Genomic DNA, 23,615 nt, shown 5'->3' with positions numbered 1-23,615 from the left:
TCTGTTCCTCTGCCTCCCTTGATCCTCCCCAGCTGTGTTCTCACCTGTGGTAATAACAGTTCAGCAGCAGCTAGCTCCTTTTCATATTTTGGTGAAGATGTATGCTGTTTAGAGCTTCATTTCTTAAAAACAGAAATACGAATAGAAATGGAGCCCAGTCACTGCTGCTGCATAATTGAAAGCAAGCAACTACAGCAAGCAAGCTTTAAAAACTGACAAAAATGCATTTTAGTTTTATTCCATTGAACTTGGCCCTGACGTATTCATCTGTGCTTCCCTAGTGGCACAGTTGCTTTCAGCTTTCATTTCCTGTTACAGAAGACAAGTCAAGAACATGACATAACAGTCTACTTTTTTTAACTAAAAATTAAAAGTTAAAAATTGTAAAAAAAAAAAATTCTGGTATTACATTGATATATTAAAAACTGAATAATTTTCTGACAAAAATACAGCAAATAGAAACAACACAAAAGTGAAAATTGCAAGAAGCATGGGAGCTTCTGAAGCAGAAAGAAGAGATGATCATGCAGGTCAGGCCCTGTGTTTTGATGGTAAAAACCAGAAATACATAAGATAATGCTAGATTAGACTATTATCAAGAAATGGAATCAGTAATTCTGCTTACCCTATGTTGGACTAAAAAGCAAATAAACATGACAGCAATCTCCTTGATAAAATTTAACTGTTTATTCCATTCACAAGCACTTCTCGAGTTACTTATAATTGTCCAGAAGAAGTCACTATTACAAGATACTGCTGAGATACATTGTTTAAATAATATTCAAAGAAAGGTTTTAAGCAATATATTTATTTGTTTGAAAAGTAAGTCATGATGGATGTTGGTGCTCTTTACTCCTATCAATACCTGACTCCCAGCAAGGATCAAATGAGAAAGTTACTTTCATAGTGCAAGTTCTTCTCAACTGGTAATGTCCAGAAAGAAGAAAGTTAATGGAACTGTGCAAGAAAATTATTTGCACATGGAGTACATTGATATCTCTGGAAAAAAAACACCCCTGAATTCTGTATGATTTACACTGATGGTTCAGGGGAAAGAGTTGCATTTACCATGATATGGTGATCAGACTTGGGATGTGCACTTGACCCAAACCAAGCAAAAAGAAACCTCTAAACAAACAAAATAGTTAAAACAAAATGAAGTTTTTCTGTTGATTTTCGAATGAGGTCCTATTAGTCTAGTACATGTACGTGTTGCATCTGTCAGTCAATAATTTATAGGCTGCCCTGTTTCCGCTTTATCAGTTCAGATATCCACCTACAGATACCTGTCAAACTAAATCATAAAATAGCTTCCACCAGATGTTACTGTCCTTCTTTACTTTCCTCATGACAGATCACCAATCAAAGTCTGCTGTCTTGGTTTTCAAAATCTTTAATATAATTTATATATTTTTAATCTTACAGTAACACATGCTTTACAGAGGATAGAAAAATGTTACTTGGAGATACATGAACACACAATATGCTGTTGTGGAATTCATTATAATGTATTATCCAAAAACAAGGAAAGTATGTTCTTTTTGTAACTACATAATTTAAGCGATTTATTATGTACTGCACTGCTTATCTATTCAGGATAGAAATAAAGCTAGTCTGGCATGTGCTGTTAATTTCTTTCTTGCAAATAGAGCAAAAATAGCAAAATTATTTAATAATAAAAACACACAGCTCACAGAAGTTCTTCAGCTGCTACATCTCAAAATAGTGCTATTAACAGGCCTTTACATCAACTGTACAGTGTATTTCAGATACCTAAACAATTTTTTAGCAAAATTCAAACTCCAGTGGCCCTTAACACTATTTAGTAAATCTAGCTTAATATATCTTGAATTAGGCTTAATTTTGGAAGATCCAAAATTTTATCAGTAGTTCTTTATTTACCTGGTTGGATCCGTTTTCTGAAAGCACAGTATTACTGCTACCACTATTGTACATGTGACTATACTACAGCTGCTGCTAAATGAGCACTGACTAGTAAACTCCTACATAGTGGTTAATTTTTCAAAATCAGTTTAGACAATTCAGAGCTAAAGCCCAACTCACTTTTCAGTAAGGCCTAAGCTTTTAAATGCCTACCTTATTCCTAAAAAGTAAGTCTAGGTACTAAAATTTTTACTCACAAGCATCAACATGAGACACTTCATCTGCAGGCAAGTGAGGTTCCCCTCTCAATTCTCCAATTGGAGGGAACTGAGAGCTCCTTCCCTACTTACAATCTTAACCCCTACAGTGAAGTTGGCAGGTACATACAAGATCAGGATCTTTCCTCAGCAGAGCTACAGGGCAGTTGCTCAGTGAGAGAATCTTTTACTGGCAAGATGATTTCCTCTAATTTTAAACAGCTGGGTACTGAAGCCTGCGTTACTGCCTTTATCACATTCACATGATGGAAGGAATTGGGCAGGAACCAAACTGCTTAAGCTTGGTGGAGCTAGAAACTTGATCCACAAGAGTAGTCCCAAAATGGAATCAAATTTCTACAATGAATAGCTTCCCCACTAGATCGAATAAATTAAGGAATGAAATGAAAAGAGTGATAAACAGTAGCCTTGTATGACTGCTGCAAAACCAGAAGTGGATATATACAAAGTAGTAGAGTATCAGGAGTATCAGACCGACAATGAACCTGCAGATGCTTCGCTACTTTTGTACTAGTTGTGAGCTCTGTTGAGGAACCGCATGTCCAACAGAATAGCAAGAAGTATTAGATGCCTGGCCATGGGTGCCCAGTCCAGCTCACACTAATGCTAGCTATCAGCTAATAACTGACATTACATAGAAGGCATTAGGTTCACACAACTGTTACATTTATAACAAGAGGATTTGATAGTCTTTACACCTGTTACTCTATATAGACATGCTGAAGAGGATTTATAGAACTACTGTAACAATTTACATCCATTTCATAATACTCCATAGGATTACACAAAGTAAACATTTGTGGGGTATTAAGTTTGATTTATTTTACGTATTACCGTAGACAATTTACAAGGTGTTTTTATAGGTGCATTTACACATATACTAGTATTCCTCCTTGGTATTTTTGCATGAAAACACAAAAAAACCCTCCACAAGTTCCCCAGTGAAAAATGATTATACAAAGGATTAGGTTCTCTCAATCTTCAACTTCACTACAAAGTCCCAGAAACTTTAAGAATAAAATTGCAATACTATGTTTGACTTTATAGCTAAAACATCACTTTTCCGGCTTTCATGGTTCATGATTGTTGCTACGGAACATTTTGTGCCATCCCAACATTCTTTTAAAATTAATTTTAAAATTATTTGTTATACACAAAGTTATACTATGTAAAAAAAAATCTAGAGAACACAAGAATGTTAGATTTCTAGCTGTATCAATATATTTTTTGCTTCGTGTAGAACCTAAGGCCAGATCTTAAGGAATCCTACATTTCAGTAACTGGGCAGTTGTCATATACTCTATAGCCTTCACTGAAGTAGTCTTAACTTCACTGTCCCATTTTCTTTGTATTTCAGTGATAATTTATAAAAAGATCTCATAACCATTGGATTTCACTTTTGTCACTGAGATTCTTGTCAGTGCTGTAACACAGAATAACTACTGGCACATACCATTCTGAATACTTCATTTTTGTTCTGGTCTTTAAAATTGAACAAAGGTTAAATATAGGCTTGAAAGTATCCTTTAATGTTGCCGTAATTAAATATCTATCAGTATTTCTACGACAGTCATCTACTACCCTGACTTTATGAAATATCAGGACTACTCCCACATTTGGGTAAAACTTGGTCACCAGAGGATCTAGCTTCAAGTGGTTATGTCCACTTATCTTACCAATTATAGAACTCAAAAGATATAATGGTCTTTTTCTCATTTTTTTTCCTCATTTTTACCATTTAGAATCAGCCCTGTAAACTACATGTATGCTAGCACATTTCATTAAATTTATCCAGAACCACCCTCTGGCATGAAAAGGAAATGGCTTATAATTATCTGCATTTGTGCTGCTAGACTTTCTCAGTTCCCAAAAATAGGATACTCCCATGTAGATTTCCTATTGGGAACATATTCAAATTTATGCAAACTCCCAAAACATGCCCGAGAACTGGGAGAGAGGGAGTTTGTCTAGTCCAAAACATAATAGATACTGTTCTAACAATTCAACAGTTATGTTCCTGTGCTTCCTGAACCTTTATAATTTACTAGCATAAATGTAATTGTAGGTGAAATTCTTTCTATCTGGTTGATTCTGAAGACATTATTTTCCTCTGTCTACAAAAGCACCTAATGAATAAGTTCTCCTCAGAACCTGACATGCTCCTTAAAAAATGCCTGCTTCAGTGTTGCTGACTGCAGATGAAGTGTCTTCCTTAGTTAGGGGCATTTAGATCCGGGGATCAATTTGGCATTGTCTTTTTTTGCATTCCTCCACCAACAGCTTCTGCTTTCTTCATTGCTCCAATCTTACTTTTACATCCTGTTCCACTAGTATAGGTTGTTGATTATCTTTCTGACTAAAAGCAATTTGCGATTTCAGTAATGGAAACACAACCGCATCTTGTAACAGAAGAATTTACATATATAACAATAATGGAGGTCTAAATTAAATTGAACTGATGACTTTTTATTTCTTTATTAAGCTATATAGAAAAAAGAAAAAAGGAGAGGACTCATGAGTTAAAATAGAGAGGGATAAAAGTTTTGTAATTGTCAGCTTGACATTATATAACATTTCCCTACAAATAGGTATAAAACAGCTGCGAATATACAGGAATTCCTCCTTGTCAGTCTGGAACATCTATTTCTAGTGGACTGCAAATCTCAGCATATGCAATTTGCAAGCCTGAATATGCCTGAGGTGTGACTGTGCAATGAGGGAGAACGTGGCTCTCATAACATAGTTTTTGCAAATTCAAGTTTGTTTTTTTTTTTCTGTTATCACCTGATAAAGTATTGTTTAGAGGGAAAAAATCTATATCTACGACTATGCCTAATCTTTTTCCATTTTTGTGGGCTTTCTCATTGTTTAATTGACTTTACTGGGGGAGTCAAAGAGAAAAAAAAACAAAGGAAAAAACCAGGAAAACATCAAACTATAAAGTTGAGTGGAAATAACTAATAGTTTTGTTTCCATCCAGCTGTGGTTATGGACTAAACATACCAGTAAGTTTAATTTCCACATACTTTTTCTTCTTTAAGACTTAATCTTAGGAAGAAAACTTATTTGAAGCTGCTGAAAGATGACAGAAACCTCAAAACATAGGAAGCAAACATGAAGCCTATAAACAGCTGTTCGTCTATCCTTCCGTCACCTTTAAGAATGAAGAAACATGTACGCTCCTGTCAATCCATTAGAACTGAGTAGCACAGTATTCTTTTGGCAGATGTGAAAAAAAGCAGAAGAAAACCATCATCAGTACTGAAGCCATGTAGAAATGTTGAGGAGCAGATTCAGAACTCCCAGAATAATCAGGTCATAGAAACAAATAAAACTGCTGGTAAAATCCTTTAGCAAAATCACTAGCTAGAGTAAGAAATATCTATGCAAAGTTTCTATAAATATATCAGTCGTAGAGAAGCTAAGAGAAAAGCAATGGAAAACCTCACATACATAGCTTAATTCTATTGTACCAAAACCATTTCTCACTCCTTCAGGGTGTAAAACACCTATATACAAGCGAACTATACACTATAAATCATGAGATATTTCATGTTGGGATAAAGGAGTATTTTGCCATGCAGTACTGAATTCATTCTGAAATCTTCAGGGGAACTGGAAAGCAAATATGTATAGCAAAAGGCAGACAGGCAAACCATATGTTACAGCAGCAGCAGCTGCTGTGAAGGGGAGGATAAATGAATTAATCACTGAAGTATAGCTCAATTAAAAAGATTTCTATAAACCATGAAAGATCAGACTACGATACAGAGCATGATTTCTTGATCTCTGAGCAGACTGTGCTACTAGTGTTGTATGAAAACTGTGTATGACCATCTTCAATATGAATGGAAGAACCAGGGAGATATTGGGATAAAAGAGGAGGCAGTAGTTACAACAGCAGCATTTTTTATAACATTTCTCTGCTTCTTATTTATATGTACTTACATTTCTCTGCTCCTTATTTAAATGTACTTCGGATTTTCCAAAATATAGATTTATTTCCTGCATTCCTTTTTTTTAATACCTTGACCTGGCAGCTGAGAGGAGGAGTACATCTGAAAAGGAGTAGAAATATTTTACAGCTACAGCAATTGGTCTAAGAAAACATATTCCCTCTCTGCGCAAACCTTATCTCATGGGACATATTTTGCCTGCTTCTTTCATGCAGCTAATTGGATTCATGTTTTTGGTGTTTAAGTACAGTTGCAGTTTTAGGATCCTAAACAGCACTATGGCCTGTGCTTGACAGACAGAAGGGTTAATCTAGAAATAAAAGGGAATCTGAGCAAAACTACTTTGTTGTCTTTAATGAGAAAAAAGATAGGAACACAGGAGCATAATGAGAAAATAAAGTATTTTGGAAGCTGACAATTATTTCATTTATAATAGTTTGCGTTATATTAGTTGAGTGAAATAGCTCTTTACATCTGTGCTCTTGTTGCAGAGCAGAGATTATGGTATTATGTATATATATGGTATAATGTATTATAAGGAATAGCAGTGAAGAAAGAAGATCAGGCTTAAAAAGGATTTAGTTTGGCATAGCAGCAGGTACTCAGGAATGTAAGGTGAGTTCAGGTTGTTTGCACATAAACCCGCTAGATCTCAAAGACTTCTAATATTGGCTGTTTAGCACACTCATTATTGAACTTTCATATCATGTACCTACTAATACAAAATGTAAGGAAAAACACCCAATAGCAGATACTCTGGTTACACTCTTTCTTTCAGGGCTCCTACCTGTGTTCGCTTTTTCATGAGTTCTTTGTAAAGCAGGACATTAGGGTGTCCAAAGGCTATGAATCTTTGGTTCAGGTCCTTCTCAAACACTGCTGCTATCTTGTTGCACAGACAAACCACTCTGGTTCCACTATAGTACAGGTTTTCTTTTTTGTTGCCAAGTTACATTCTTTGCTCTAGACATTCTTTTTTTCCTGAGAAGCTGCAGGTTGTTGATTTTTCTTAGTCCTCTTCTTCCCCCAATTTGTTTGATAAACACAATGCAGCAGCAAAGGCAGCCATGGAATTGAATGATGCTATTTGTCAGTTACCTCCTAGTGCGATGAAGCCAGCAGGAGTACAAAAGCACAAAAAAAGGCCTCTAAAAGAAGAGTAATTTTCTTAAATATTACAAAGTGATTCTCTTAAGATAATACTTGCAATCAGCACCCAGCATGTGCAGCAGCCATGTTCTGGAAGACAAAATTGGCTGCTTCAGAGAGTTCAGCATAAGCAGACGGTTGGGGTACTGTAGTTCTCCTACACAAAGTTATTAAAAGACAAATCCTGTATGCTACTGAAGCTCAAACTGAGGTGTTCCAGAATCACATAGTTCTTATACAGAACAGAAAATAGTTAAGATCTGTATGTTGCTACTTGGAATTTAAGCTGTGGTCACAACACCCATTCACATTAATCAGCATGTATCTTCGAAATGGGTGTATCTTAAAGATGCTTTTTTGCAGATCAGCTTGGAAAGTAGAACACTTTCAGAGGCATAGAAATGACTAAGATGCATGGAAGTAGAACAAAATAAACTAAGGAAGAAATGAATGAGAGAGGTAGGGGAAAGACCAGAATAAAGTACTGCAATAATTAGAACTTTATTTGTAGAAGAAAAAAAAAAATGCAATGGAATTATGGTTGTGAAATGGTATGAAACAGATACTGGCAGAACAAGTGAAAGCTACCAAGTTCCTGATGAAGTACTCTTTATTAGTCCAGTTCCAGCAATGGTCAGCACTTTTAAGTGCAGAGATGATCCCTATACTGATCTCCTCTGGCAGTCAGTTTTTAATGGAATTTAGGGTACAGTCTTATCCCTGAGACTGCTGTTTATTTCTTATAGTAGAACCCAAGGTGGACCAGTATCCCCAAGGCTGCACATTTCCTGCACTCAAAGACTAGAGTAACTGTTTCCAGCTATTCTAGCACTATCAGTGCCATTTGTTACTACAGAAACACAAAATGAAGTTTCATTCATATAAAATTCTGAATCTCTCAATGTTTTGTCCCCTTTTCATAAGACGCATTCTTTTTATGCTCTGATTTGAAGGGAAGCTATCCAAAAATTTTAAATTGTCTGAAACATTTACATTTTTATATGCTGTTGTGGATTTTTGTTATAAAAAATAGACTAAGTGCATCTCAACTATTAATTTATCAAAAGGCGTTACTTTTGGTAGAAGTGATGGTGGTGGAAATGCTGTGCTGAATGCAGATTGTCAGAGGGGAATAAATGTGCTTCACATACAGCCCACTGGAAATTAACTTCACATACCATTCAGATTAGATGAATAGCATGGCTGGAGATGGCTTATTTTGTCATGATAAAATTAACACAGATTTTCAAATAAGTAAATAAATATTATGCTCTGCAATTAACAGTTTGTGATTGCTCAAATGAAGTGAGAAACACATTAACACTTCATTTATGATGCAAATATTGAGTATTTTTTATAAGTGGAGCTCCTTTAAGAGAATAATAAGCTTCATCTCGCCAGTGAACAGGAACAATTTCATTTATTCCTCAGTAAACAGATTAGAAGTATTTATCTTTTTCCTGAAGTTATAGTCTCTTTTCCAGTTGATTTTTTTTTAAATGTTCATACCAGAGTCTTCTGTCATCTGACAACAGGATCAGCAGGGAAGTAGCTACTTCTTTGTCGGAACTGCTTCTTCATATAAGGTGCAGTGATGCTGCAGATTGGTTTTTGATGCAGTCTCTTCTTGGTCTTCCAGCACTAGCATAACTCATTTTCCTTTTTTTTTTTTTTCCATTCTGTACATATCAAGTTTGTAACAATTTAAAGACTCAGCAAAGACTATAGCACTTGTATATACAGTAACAATTAGACGTTTGGCTTTGTCATCTAAGGAAAAAAAAATCTATTTATTGATTAGCTCGAGTCTTGTATTTTAGGCAGTATTATCATTCTGTTCACTCAGATGCCAGTTGTTTCCAGCCATCCTTTGAATGATTGGTTATTATTCACAAGTGATGTGTCCTAAGGACAGTAGAGTGCAACTCTGGTTTTTTCTTAGCTGTAATGTGATAAGCATCAGATGCCATAATTTAGTAACTCCAAAACAAAAATGGCTTCTTACTTGTAGCAGGGGTCCTATTGCCAAGTAATTATAGCAGTAGGTCTCACAGCTTCTGTCACATTCAGTCTACTGGTTGGTTTGTAAATACAAACACTGCCACAAATCCAGAACATTTTCAATCTAAACAGGGATAAAGTATAACAGATGGATGTAGAACACAGATGGAAGGAGGGAGTAGGAAGTCTTCATTGCCACAATCCATATCATACTTATTATGAAGAAAAAAATAGCTCCATTTCTGAAGCACCCATACAGTATTTTTTGAGCTTGGAACTCTCATAAATCAGCTGCTGATGAATTGCTCAGCAATGTCTGCCCTTTAGGCAGTCAACTGTCCCACTGTCCCTATTTTTCTCCTTTTGTTTTTTTTTTCCCCCATGACAATCAGTTCTGTCACAGACATCATCTTCTTTTCATTCATCAAAACAAGATTCAAATGTGTACACATTTCATGATCTCCATGACCTTTCAAGTGGTTTAAAAGTTTAATTCCATTGTGATGTTATTTAGCTTATTCCAACTTTGCAAGTATACAAAGGTCATACAATAATATCTTAAGTGCCTTGTTAATTTCCTTTAGCATGAAAGAAGAAAACACAATAAATAACTCCTTTTTGTAGGAAATAAGAAATGGAAGTGGAAAAAAAATGACATACGGACAACAGATGTTAACCCCTTCTATACAGTAGCTGTCGCGGTGATGCGTACAGCAAGGCCTGGGTAAGGAATCCCTTTCCAAACAGCTTTTGTGCAAAGCTTTAGTACTTCAAGTTGCCAGTTAGTTAAAGCATTTATGAAATACTATATATCATACACACAAAGAACCATGTAGCCTTTCTGATACTATTAGTCTCAGTATTTTGCTTCCCCAAGACTGATCAAAAGGATTTATTTTCCTTAATAAAATGAAAAAAGGGAAAGAAATCCCAACCACCTCTTACAATTATCCAAAAGTCATGTTGCATAACACCATGCAGCCACAGAGACGAGATGAAACTGCATTTTTCTGTGTTACTGGATGTACATGTTGTGAAAGCGAGATGCCACTTAGAGCATAATCTAACTTATTTGAAGAAAAATCCTATCAAACGGTTTAATAGTACTGCCCTATTTCGCAAATGGAAGAGCAAAGTAAGGAGGGCAAAGGTTAAAGCCCAATTATTTTGGAATAGAAATTAATGCGTTCAGCTCCTGGCCATAAGGCTGTTCTACAGACTTTCTTTGGACAGTCTATTAGGGCATTTCTGACACTATAGTAGTAGCACACCATCTATCTAGCTCTGTATTTTAACACCCTAAATACAAGTCAAAAAGTACACACACACATACACATACACTCGGCTAAGATTAATCATACAAAATTTCAGGGAAAATATTTTTAATCACTGTTAGAAACAGAAACAGTCATTACCATACTGGTGTTGCAGCCTCTTCCTTTGCAATTTTACTGATCCTCCTTAGAAACTTCCATTGGTCCACCAATAATCCCATTAAACCCAAGTTATTTTCTATTTAGTGTGGATAAAAATGACAAAATTTGGCTCATTCTTACTACTACGATCCAATAATGTATGCTTCTGAATTACTGCATGCTGTAAAAGCATACTCAATTCAAAACATTAGGTATGACATAACGTTATAGAACACTCTTTCAGAAACTGTCAATTTTTTATAGCCTGTAAAGATTTGCACAAGTATGAAGCAATTTGTTGTAGGTATTGGAATGACTGCTGGCAGATTTCATTTCTTCCAGAATATAACACAGTAATACTATCAGATGTACGTTTGCATTGCAGTAGTATAGAAAAATCACTGCAGAAGGAAGACTAGACTGACTTGAGCTACAGTAAGCAACATGATGGCATGTTGTCACACTTGTCATCACAAGTTCACTCTCATCTTGTAGTAGCTAGATAACTGTATTTTTCTTTGAAGCGCAGAACAACATTTTTGAAAGCTATAGCACAACATTTTTATCTCCTTAATAAAGCTCTTTTGCCTGTTCAAAAGGAATATCCTGAATTACTAGTGTCCCAATATATTTCTATTCAAGCTCCTCTAATTCAACAGTATGAAGCTTTCAGAATGAAAAGAAATACAGTATATACTTATATACATTTTTGTGTATGTATACTTACAAGAACAACCTCATATATATATTTAATACATGTGTGTGTGTGTATATCCACACCTCCATATATATAAAGCTTTCATGGGAGAAATAGAACAGTTGGCAAAGCTTACTCATGAAGTGGGATTGAATCATAAATCATTCAAGAGATCCAGTGTGTTTGCCCAATTTTCTGCAAAACAATAATTGTCAGATATAACGAGCACTGTCTTCAAAGACTGATAAGGATTACATATAAATGAATTTACATCTTTAGAAATTCTACAGCACATATGAAAAAGACAATATTCAGCAAGTAGCATTTGTTGAGATTTATTAAAATTATTTTGAAATATATCCAACTTCAAGCCCAACTTGGTTTAAGAAGCAAGTTATGATTAAAGAGCTTTGCTCAGCAAACTTGAAGGGGAAACTCATACAAAAGATGAGAGAAAGCATTACATCAGCATAGGTCATCCTTTTCTTTTTTGTTAAAATCTCCATCCATTATGGTGCATTTTCTGTTTCAGCTACACCCAAGGGTTGGATAGGTTAAAAACAAGACACAAGGATAAAAGCAAAAAAAATTAAATTCTAAAAGCCTTTTTATTGTTAAATTTCACGGGGGGTGGGAGAGTGAATGGAAGAGAGGGGGTGGAATTGAATTTAGTTGATGGTTTTTAAGCCAAATCAATTTCTGCAATTATTTGAGTCAGAGCTGAATCTGCTATTACTGCTTTGGCTAAATTTTTTATGTGCCGTTTAGTCAATCAAAGATTTACAAAGTACTGCACAAAATATGAAAGAAATCTACAGGAATTTCTGGAAATGGAACTGTTAGGGCAGAGTTTATAAATCTACAGAAATCTATGAAGTTTCATCTACTGCCAACCATAATTACAACTGTGAAATTCTGCAGGAGAGAAGGCAAAACTATCATCAAACTTTCCATTTGGAAGAATTTATGACATTGTACTAATTAAGGGACTGATTCATCATCATGTATAACCTGTAATGTTAACAGTATCTTTGGAAAATATATATAAAATTCTACTTGCCCAACAGAATTCTTCACAAAGTTACTGGGACTATCAAAAATGGCAAGGAAGAGGACAATAATATTTTTTGTTTTTTACATTTAGGATTAACTACTCTCATCAACGACCATAAAGAAATAAATGATCAACCGAACGAAAACTCATGGGACCAAATAGAAAATTGTGCTAACTAGACATTTTTCCTTCATATTCTTACTCTAGATAATACAGAAGGTGAAGTTTGCATCAATATATCACTTTCCCCCAAACATAAGCATGAATCCAGTCATATGTACAGCTCAAAGGTGAAGGAAAAGAGAATGTGCACAATTTTGGGAAGAAACCAGATACTGATAAAGGGAAGGACAAGAAAATATGGAAATGCCTATGAAAATGGCATTATTTACAGCGTAGAAAGAAAAGGGCAGGTAAGGAAATTTGGTAGAAAATCCTACTATTTATCCCTCAGCACAAATACCTTTATATTTAGTCTGCTGATATTCTACTCAGATTTTTCTTAATCACATTAGCAAAAACACAAAAGCATCTTGAAAATGGTTGTAGAGGTGTCCACATTTTTGTATCTGCCTCTCGCCCATGGATGTACTTCTCTTCCCTTATCACACAAAAGTGCTGGGATCTAGATTGATCATCATCACAAAAATTCTAAATATACAAAATAATCACATATTCCCTAAATAACATAATGGCATATTAACTATTTTTTCCTGAATCATGTTACCATAGAGTGTAATGTTTGTATTTACTATGCCCTCACTGACTGTTTTAACATATGTAGCCTTTCTATAGTTCCCCCCCAATCAGAAACAATTGGAAAAAGTGTACAAAACATTGTTTTGAAGAAAAAAAGGATCTTTTAACATGCTGTTATCCTGTGACAATGTCATGTCATAAGAGAACGCATGGTCTCCTTTACTAACACTTCCCAGTTTACAGGAAGTGGATACATAGGATATTCATTTATATAAATGAACATATTTATCTTAAAGCAAGACAAATGCCAATCATCTACTTTCCTGTTTATACTTCTGTTATTTAATTTGAAGGTAAAATCAACTCATAGCTGATTTCTCAAAGCCACACAATTTAATGCTGCTATTCAGAATGTTTGTTTATTATTGCTATGTCTGTTATTTTTCTGTTTACTATTGTTACGTCTACTATTTTTCTGATACTACAGAGCTCCATACCTTCCCTCACTTCCCAGGTTGAGGCATCTATCCAACTCACTGTTCAGCTTACTCCAAAATCCCTGAAAATTTAGTTTCCAAAAAAAAAAACCCCACAAGAAAAATTTCGGTTAATGATATGATCCATTACAACATGAACATATGCTTTTTCTTTCCCTCAGGGGTTCTTCTGAATAGTTACTTTGCCGAAGTTCTAGAAATCATAATGGTTCAGATTCTGAATAAATTAAATCTTATCCCAAGAAGACAAATAACATAATACAAAGTGATGGAAATATAATTACTAGCATTCATTTACTAAAGCTATCATTTTCTTTTATATTTCTGCAGCTGGTTTGATTGCTTCAGTGCTTTCTCCTCACATATCCTCTGCATCACGATTTGTCCAAGCTCTGATGAACATTCTCTATTTAACTGATACAGTTGTTTTTATCTTCGAGATTTTTAAGAATTTATGGACATCGCCTTCTTCAGATAAGTTGCACTTTAAATATATATATATATAGAAGAATAAAGAAGGGGAGAAAGGTATCTGCATACCTTTCATGTGCTTGCTCAGAAAAATTCAGTGGTTTGATCAATTTCTAGTATGCAGAGGACTTTTTCTCTTCTCTTTTGGCCGCTTTAATTTTTAAAGTATAATATAGTTTTACTTTATTAGTGTTTGATTTACTACAGGTTTTCCTTGCTTTATGATAATCATTCATCTTTGATAGCAAGTATAAATAAACATAATTACTGTTTCAATTATTTGGTTATTATTTCTTACTATTCCTTGCTCAAGTTTCGGTTGTTTTAATTTTCCTTTCATTACTGTATGTTCAAATCCATATTGATTGATTTCTTGTGAGGACAGTTTCTGCGGTCCTCACACCAGGTATTTATTTTATACCTGCTGTGAGATATTAATTTTATTACATTAAATGCTTCTGCTATATAGTAGAACCTAGTCAGTTTGCATGGCACAGTTAGTATGCATGAAGAATGCATCAGTGCCAATATGATCTCTCTATCCAAAAAAGAAGGCTCCTTCAAGAAAAGTAATAAAAGATTTGACAGCCTATTGGATTTTTATGAAGAGGAAAAAAGGGGGAAAAAAATGAGGATTATTAACCTGGTGCAAAAACTCTTAGCTGTCAAAGGATAATCCTGAGATGCTTGCCATGTCTTGATTAAACACGACATGGGCTGATAAAACGCAGAGAATCTACCAAAACTCCCTGCTGTACAGTTAATTTCCGCTTAGACATTGAAGACTTTTGAATTTTCTGCAGCTTGCAAATTGTACTGAACAGTTTTCAGATTTCTGCATAATGCATTTTGGTCAAGGCTTGAGAAGCAAGAGGCTCATTTGTAAGTATTTGCAGGAGATGCCTTCCTGACAAGAATGAAATGTTATGTGGTAATCTTTGCTTTTGTAGTGTTTTATTATAAACTATATCAAAACATACTTTTAAGGAAAAAAAGATTATACGTCCTTCAGAAGAAACACTGGTCCTTCTTAATAGGCTAATCATTAGTCATTTCATTTTTTAAAAAATCCAAAGTTGATGCTACATATTAGCATTATGTAATTAACATTCTAATCTCATTACCAGAAAATACGGTTATTTTGATGCAAGTTTTATTCTTCTCCAACATTTGATGGGGAATATATTTGTAAGAAATAAGATTCCACTCTTTTATGTTTTGACATTCACTGTGTATTCCAGTACAGTACCATGAGGTTTTGTTTCTCTGCTAGTAAGAATGCAGAAAGAAAACTTCATAAAAATCTGCCGCCACACAGGTACTTAATTTGGATCACAATCCATTCATTGCTTGATAACCTTTTGCATTACTATGCAATATGTTCTATTTCTACATTTTGTATCAATTCTGTGATAACACTACACATAAATCCTTTTTTAGTCACATGAACTTTGAAACAAGTTTTGTGACAGATTGAGATTTTTTTCATTTAAGACTGCCACATGAAGAAATAGGACAGGAAAGGACTGTGGCGAAAACCTTCTATAGCTATGTGCAATTTCAAAGCACAATGTGCCATATACAAATAACAAATATGCAGCAAGTACATTTGGCTTTTTGAAGCTAGGCTCACTTCATAGATGTTTCTTCCAAAAGAGGCTACTGGAACATTCAGTTAAGCATGTAATCTCTGAACAATTCCTAAAAAACAATGGTGCATGTAAAGTTTAATATTCATAGGCATGTATGAGATACCTCAATATAATGGCAAATACTATAAAGCCCAATAAGTTAATTAAAGAGTTTATCTCAATAGGAAAGTAAGATTCACCGTTGTTCTGATCTGGCTACATTCCCTATGCAGCTCCACTGGAGCACAGCCATTTTTGCCACCCGTGAATTTGGCTGCAACCCAACCAAGCTGATAGAGTTGAAGGTTACAAAAGGAAAAGACTACTGCAGGCTTCAATTTACATAAATTTGGGTGGTTTACTCTCCAGTTTGTCTTCCTGCTTTAATGTTGTTCAGTAATGCATGTGCAATAAAAACATTATTTCTTTACATTCTTTATGTGCTTCTTGGTGGTCTAAACCATGTATATTTCAGAACATAAAAGTATCTGTCTTGCACATAACAATCATTGCAAGGTAACAAGTTATACAAAGACAATGCCTATTAACACAATCTCAAGCATAACTATTATTTAAATCCATAAATATGAAAGGAGGAAATGTGTAATACCCTACACTGCGAACAAAAGTATGGTATATATGGTCTGCACATTTCTTGGCCATACACAGGTTTCAAGAACAGTATTCCTCTGCCACGTAGGAATATATTTTAGAAATACTCTAGTGTTTAAAAACTTCTCAGTGTGTAGTGACATATCAGATATAAACTCTAATTTATGGACATCACGTAAGCTCCTGTTTGGAATACTATTTTAAAATCAGAACATGCAGTCCTGTATCAAATGGAGTGCCAAAAAGTAACAGATTTTCTTGAAAGAAAGATTTTGTTTTATTTCAGCAGTCAGTTTACTTGGCATACAGTTCATACTTTCATTTCATTAATCGTGAAGTATGCTAGCTAAAGGTTATCACCATCTCATGCTGATATTTGATTGCATAAAGTTGATAGTTACTCCTTATCATTTTGATTTTGCAGGAAGCAATCAAGAAAACAAGTCTAAAAACTTTCATTTATGTTCCGTAAAATGCATTGGAAGCAAGGCCAAAAGCAGTTTAAGTTTTCCATTTTAACTTCTGAAGACCTGAAAACTAAGTATGAATTTGAACCTGTCCACTAGCATGTAAGACACCTTCACACTTTGAGGGCTGCTATTCAGCAGCTATCTTTGTTTCAATGCTCATCTGTGGAGCACTTGACAGAGATCTGCTGTTTGCTCACCTATGCACATAGCTTCTTTATAGTTCAAACTGCTAAATTTCATTAAGAAAAATTAAATACACATTAAGGACATTCCTGACTCGCTTTACTACATCTGCAATGGCTGGATATACCAGAGAAACTACATGTAAGTATTAAGAGGAAGGATGATGATTTCTGTCTGTCACTGTAGGGTAAAAGGATACACTTTCTCCAAATGTTATGTTATTCTGAAAAGGTTTGGGAATCCCCGCCCCCCAGATAAAGTTAAAAAACAGAGACTAATGGACTCAAACCACATTTGCAGTATATTGAACTATTTTAAAAATACATCCCCATGCAGCAACAATGCCAAATACAAATCTGGCTACATTCCATATGCAAGTCCCAAGGAAATGTATTCTTGGGGGGACCGTCTCAGCTGCATTTGTATTGTAAATGCATTTACAAACCCAGCTGCAGGCCAAAACCCCATTGCTCTAGGTTCCAGAAGCTATCACTAATGTTGAATTTAATCATTGTGCTTATCCACTTATTCACCTAGAAAACAAGCATAACAATTCTGAGTGGGGTTTTCATGGGTACGTAAGTGATTGAAAAAAATCAATGAGACTTGTTCTTTTAAATCACTTAAGACCAGATATTAATGGTATTTATGCGTCTGGAGATCAAGACAGACACCTGATGGGACTTTCATAACACCTACCTCCCACTGAAATCTCATCCTCTTACTTTGCTTATATGGGCTATTAGAAAGTTTAATTAAGGAGTGATTGAAGTGTTTTGTATAGTGTTTCATGATCCTTAGGAGAGATACATGTAGCCTGAAAGCATTTTTATTCAGTCTTCTGGAATAAATCGAGGACTGAGGAATGCTGGTGATTCATTTATCAGGAAATTAAATAGAGCCTGGTAACTTCCCCTGCAAGCATTCCAACAGTCCTTGCATTATAGAAACATGTATTATCTCCTCTGTTCTCCTTCCTAAAAGCATAAGCACTTTAAATAATATTTTTGGACAAGCAGTAATAGGAAACATAATCTTCAGATTTCTTCAGATATTTCACGTCAACTCTTATCATGCCAATTATGGTGGATTCTAATATTCACACAAAATTCTGCATATAAGAATCAGTAAATAAAACTACAAAAGTTAATTATAATATGGAAGCATGGCAAGTTACAATATAGTCCATACAATGAGACAATGTCGTGAATAGACAGATTATCCACATAGAGTTTGGAATGCACGGCTAAAGCCTCCAGTCCAAAATACAAAAATGCCTAATGATAATATGTAGATTCCATAGTCACATATTTCAAAAATGTATGTCAATGGAGAAAATTAATTTCATACCTAGCGAAAAGATACAGGGAAGATAAAACCACAAGTTAAGGCTGGACTTTTACTACCTAATGCAACCTGTTAAAACTCTTCAAATAAAACAGAGTAATTGTCTTAAAGTTGAAAGGTTCCCATGATTTAAAATAGTAACAAATACTGAAACATGAAAAAACTTTGGTATTTTTAAAAATGTGTATCAGAGCAGGATTTATCTTCAACAACTCCTTTATTGGTTCTTCAAAAAACATTATAAATTATAGCATGTACACTAGATAGTTAGATTTCCTTGCTCATTTAAGAAAGTATGTCAATTTATAGGCTGCAGGTAATTAGAGCGCCTTAAAAATTTGTACTATCAGCATCAGTGCACAATGTACTCTCAGTGTGAGACGGATAACTCTCCTGCTGTGGGACAGAGTGATCCTCCTTTCCATTTGATAAATAAATACTTTGATACAGTTCTCCTCTCAACATATAAACATTACATAGGGACTCCTTGTGAAACTGTGGTTCAGTTAAGGAGCACTGGATATTTTTAGAATTCTGCCTTCCAACATGGGAATGGCACGTTATATTTCAGGAAAAAATTTCCAAGGTAGTTTGAAAGAATAAAAAAAGAAGTTATCTGGCCTTCATGATAAAACAAAGCCAAGTATACACTAATAGAAGCAATCATTTTTTTACAGTGTACGAAATCCTTTTGCATAAGTTACAATATCCATATTTGCATTTAATTGTATAAAAATCTTGTACTTAACAAAATATGATCCCTCAAAAATAGCAAGTCTTTCAGGCATTTAATAAGGCAGTAGACAAAGTAAAATTATTTTGGCCAACTTCATCTATGGTGTAGCTGTTAAAGAATTAATTTGAAATGTTATATGCAAGCCAAACCAGTTCTGCTTCAGATATAAAAAGACTTACCAAAAGGCGTGTTCAATTCAATAAAGATCATTTAAAGTTACAGAGTAAAAGGAGTATAGGTACTTACATGCTTTATGTATTGAATTTACAGTGAGACTACTACTCAAGCTAAGAGCAGAGATACATCATGGTTAATTACTTCCTCTCTGACAAAACTCACTTAGACATGTTTTACTTTTTTCCATTTCAGCCTTACGAACGGAGTACGTGCTCAAGTTCTGTGTAGTGAGGAAGCCCAGTTTTGGTCTCATGGTGCACACTTACATATTTACTTTATAATGATATGTGCATTCCAGGGCCACCAGGGCCAAATATACGGTATGTTTCTTTTTGAACAACTAAATGAATGAGTAAATTTCTTCACTTAGACTAACCAAGCCTCACTCTTTTAATCCTCAAGCCTCTGCTGCCCTTAGACATATATTTTGTGCAAGTAAGGTGTAATATTTGGGTTAAAAATGGTTTAAAAAAAAATCTGAAGTTTAATAACTCTTAGCCAGACCTTCAAATACAGCAAGGCGAAAAATTTTTCTTTCTCCCTCTAAATCCAAAAGGGTAGTCATAATCTCAGTGACTAAAAGTTATGCAAATGCTCCTATGCATGGAGGGAAGAATTCTTGAAAACAAGGGGTAAAACTGCATACCAACAACATAATTGCAAAGTAGGGATAAAGGATTAATTCAGAAAGGGCTAAAAGGTGACTTTGTTCCAGCTACCCTGATTCTCACTTTTTTGTTAACGATACAAAAATACATGCAGTTTTAGCAAACCACAGTGATTAGCACATGATTAACTCTTGATTCTGTTGATGTTTACTGTAGAACTGGTACGACCTAAACAAAAAAGCGATCAATTTTCTGCAGCTATCAAAACTGAATAGTGGTGTAGTAGTACAATTGTACAATTGCTGCCTTCCAGTAGTCTACTGTAATGTATGAATTCTCTGTAACATTTCATGAGTATTCATTTACAAACAGCATTAAATATAGAACAGAATTAACTACAGAATATCAGGGACAGGTTTATTCGGTTACTTTGAAAGCATTGCCCTCCCCCATAACGCTACGGCCAACCACCTGATTTCAAAAGTCTGAATTGCTCTTTAATATTGGGGTGGCTTTTTGAAACAGACTTGTGATTAATTATCTATTAAGCCTGCATATTGTACCCCCCAACCCCATCCCACTCTGGAACCTCCAGTTCTGTATGTGTAGAACAAGTTTTCTAGATGGTCTTAACTTATAGAAAAAGAATAGAATAGTACTGGTTTTGTCCAAGTCCTGAAACTACCGTGATTTACATTAAAGGCACTAGTTAATCATTCTGATATCATCCTGGACACCTCAGGAAAAGTTCACTATGAACAGAAAAACAGCCTTACCATTTCTGTGGAAATCTTGATAAAAAAGCAGGCTATACAGTAGATTAGCAGGTACATAATTTAAAAATTAGTTTTATTTACAGCTTAAGATAGCAGCATTTGATCAACTACTATCTGCTTTTTGAAAGAACCTGTTTCCTTTTTACCAAAACACAGATGTTTAATTTATATATTATTAAAATAAAAATATATCCAAATGGACTGTGAAACTTGTTGTTTCAAGCAAAAAAAATGGTTTTAGAATTCTTATAAAATTATTTTCTGTATGATAAACTTTTGGAGAGATGCTTGAAACTATATTGCCACCTGCTGCCTCAAACGAAAATCAGGAGACAGGGCTGGCTGGCTGTTTATTTAAAATTCTGCAAGTACATTATAAATCTATTATTTGGGAAATCCATTGTGAAGCAGGAGATGAAATGTAAATTTTTAAATCATGAAGAATGATTTAGTGCCCACTCTCGCTTTCTTTTGCTTGGCCATGATTGGTCCACAAAAGATTAGATGAGTAAATGAGAAGGAAATTACCAGTGAAGACTGCTTAGCTAGTCATGCCCCACTGATCATAAAACAACATTCTCTTGCAGCTCTTACCACATTGTTACCAGATACATACAGCTGGGATGAAAGCAGCGGTATAAGACTGATGAAAGTGAAGAGCTGCTTGCTACAGACACAATGTTTTCAGAGCGATTGTGGATACTGCAGGCTGACTAGAAAGAAAATGCTTCAGTCTTCTGTATCTCCTCTAACAAAGAGGTGATTGTCTACAGGAAACTAGGATTCAGTCTCTCTACATTTCAATGAATTAAGTTTTGGGAGAAGCAGGATGGTGAAAGAAACAGTAAGGTTCAGAGGTTTTTTTTAACACCTTACTTTAAGTGTTTTGAGTGAACTAAACTAAAGTTAATTGGTATATAAACACTGTTAAATTATTTAGAAGGGATTACAAATACCAATAGCGAGCCCAGGGGAAAAAAAAAAAAAAAAAAAGAAAATGTACACTGAAAGTTTAGACGTATGAATGCTAACTCAAGTATCCAGGAAAACACCCAAAACACTAGTACTCTATTAAATAATAATAAAAACAAGAATTTGCATTAATTAAAATAGTATAGCTTAAAGCAGTATTTCTGGGACCAGGTCAGTAACAAAAGAAAAGTAGAAGTTGCTATATTAAACACTACAAAAATTGCTATTCTTGGACAGTAGGTAAGGAGGCACATGGTGCCCGTTTGAAATCTTTTTGCCCAAATTAAACAGACAATGCCCCTTCTGATGGATAAGAATCCAATTTCAATGTTGTTGTGGAAAAGCATTGTTCAACAGACTTTGATAAGAACGTATTCTTTCATTTTGTCTCACTTTTATCAAATTTTCATTCCAGAACTTAATGATGATCCTACAATGTATCAGCTAGACAAATTAATGTCCAAAGGTTATTCTTGATGACATCCCAGGGAGATCTGGAGAATAAGAGTCAGAGACACTGATATAAGGCAGCCAAAAATGACAGCAGTTAACAACAACATATCTTGTACATTCTGTGCCTCACAGGACTTCACATGTAGTGCATTACTGAAAAAAACTCCACATTTTCTTTTCTCTTCCTTCCTTGTTCTAGTCCTTAAATGAGAGTTTCAAAGACTCGTTAGCTGACATATCCATCAATAAATACCATACAAACAGCTGCAAAACAGTATTTGAAAAAAATACATAATTTTGTCTGATGACTGATGTGTTAATTTTATATAAAGACAAACAAAGCCGTTCAGGTAGTCTGGCAGACAGCAGATTTTGGGTACACATTAAAGTCAGCCTCATTGTCTGTTTCTCTATTATTGCTTATTTGTTGTCTTTTATAGTCTCAAAAGGGCAAAACTTCTATTACCGTCAGTTGGAGTAAACACTGCGGAATCTGCCCCTGTAAATACAGCCCTTTGACCAGCCAAAATTAACTGCGTCTTGAAGCAACACTATTCAAAACAAGCCTTAAGGTCTTAACGTCCTTTGAAATGAAGGATTTCAGTAAGCATTTGGCCTTAAGCATATGCTTAAATGCCATCTTGAACAGTAAAAGCTCTAAAAGGGCTCTGAAGCATTCTGTTGACTCTGCTCTTCCACTGATTGTACTCGTCGTCACAGCCAAATCCTCCTTCCGTACCTCGAAGACGTTTTCCCTCAAAATGAGGCAAAACGTAGATTCATTTAATTTGCATTTTTACCCGTCCCGTTGCTCAGGAAGCTGTACCCACAACACAACAGACTGGACGGTGCTTAATCCTCAGCTCCTAAAACGCTTCTCCAGACTGTCACAAACGGGCCACGAACTCCGCCATCCCCTCGGGCGCGGCTGGGCCACCCCCGCGGGCAGCGGCGGACACCGAGGCCGCCAGGCCCGTGGCGCAGCAACCACCCGCGCACCCCAAGGCAGAGCGAGCCCCAAGAGGCTGCTGAACAGACCCACCCGCTACGGCAGCGCAGCCTACGGACGGAAAACGTCCTAGGAGGAGCCGGCCCTCACCGGGCGCCCCGAGCAGTGCTTCGCCCCCGGGGCCGCCCCCGCCCCGGACCCCCCGGACACCCGGGGACTGTTGGGAGGCTGTCCCGGCCGACCCTTCCCCTCCTCGGCTGCTTTCCGCTTTCCACCTCCCCTCGCCCGACGAGACCGCGGGGCTGCCGGCGGGCGGGGGAAGCCCCTCACCGGCTGGCGCCGACCGCCCGCCTGCCGCCGGCAGCCCGCCTGCCGCCGGCAGCCACTTCTTCCCCCACTTTCAGCCCCGCGCCCCGCTCCCCTACCTCGTTTGCTTTGGCAAAACCGCACCGGGGACGGGGGAGGGAGAACAGACAAAAAAAAGGAAGAAAAAAAGCCGAGCGAGAGATAGCCACCCTCACACAGAACGCCGCCGCGCCACCGCCCTTTCCCCACCCGCTGCAGCGCGCCCACCTTCTCTCCCTCCCCGCCCGTCCCTCC

General features: G+C 36.0%; 1 protein-coding gene across 4 annotated transcripts in view; it reads right to left on the bottom strand.

The window, feature by feature from the left end:
* The window catches only part of ERC2 (ELKS/RAB6-interacting/CAST family member 2), a 557,034-nt gene extending 533,479 nt beyond the window's left edge, over positions 1 to 23,555 (bottom strand). Inside the window, exons 1-3 of one of the 4 annotated variants that reach the window (XM_075432855.1) lie at positions 23,441 to 23,555; positions 11,517 to 11,575; positions 6,111 to 6,220 (exon numbers count right to left, since the gene is read on the bottom strand). The gene's annotated coding sequence lies outside the window, so the exon portion shown is untranslated. Of the gene's footprint in view, positions 1 to 6,110; positions 6,221 to 9,272; positions 9,916 to 11,516; positions 11,576 to 23,440 lie in introns of those variants that run through there. The other 3 variants (XM_075432854.1, XM_075432856.1, XM_075432857.1) reach the window with 3 other exon arrangements.
* Between the last annotated feature and the right edge of the window lie 60 nt (positions 23,556 to 23,615).

The sequence above is a fragment of the Opisthocomus hoazin genome, chromosome 11 (genome assembly GCF_030867145.1).
Source record: "Opisthocomus hoazin isolate bOpiHoa1 chromosome 11, bOpiHoa1.hap1, whole genome shotgun sequence".
In the NCBI taxonomy this organism is placed as follows: domain Eukaryota; kingdom Metazoa; phylum Chordata; class Aves; order Opisthocomiformes; family Opisthocomidae; genus Opisthocomus; species Opisthocomus hoazin.
Note: the sequence above shows the minus strand (reverse complement) of the source record. Positions and strands in the feature narration are given on the sequence as shown.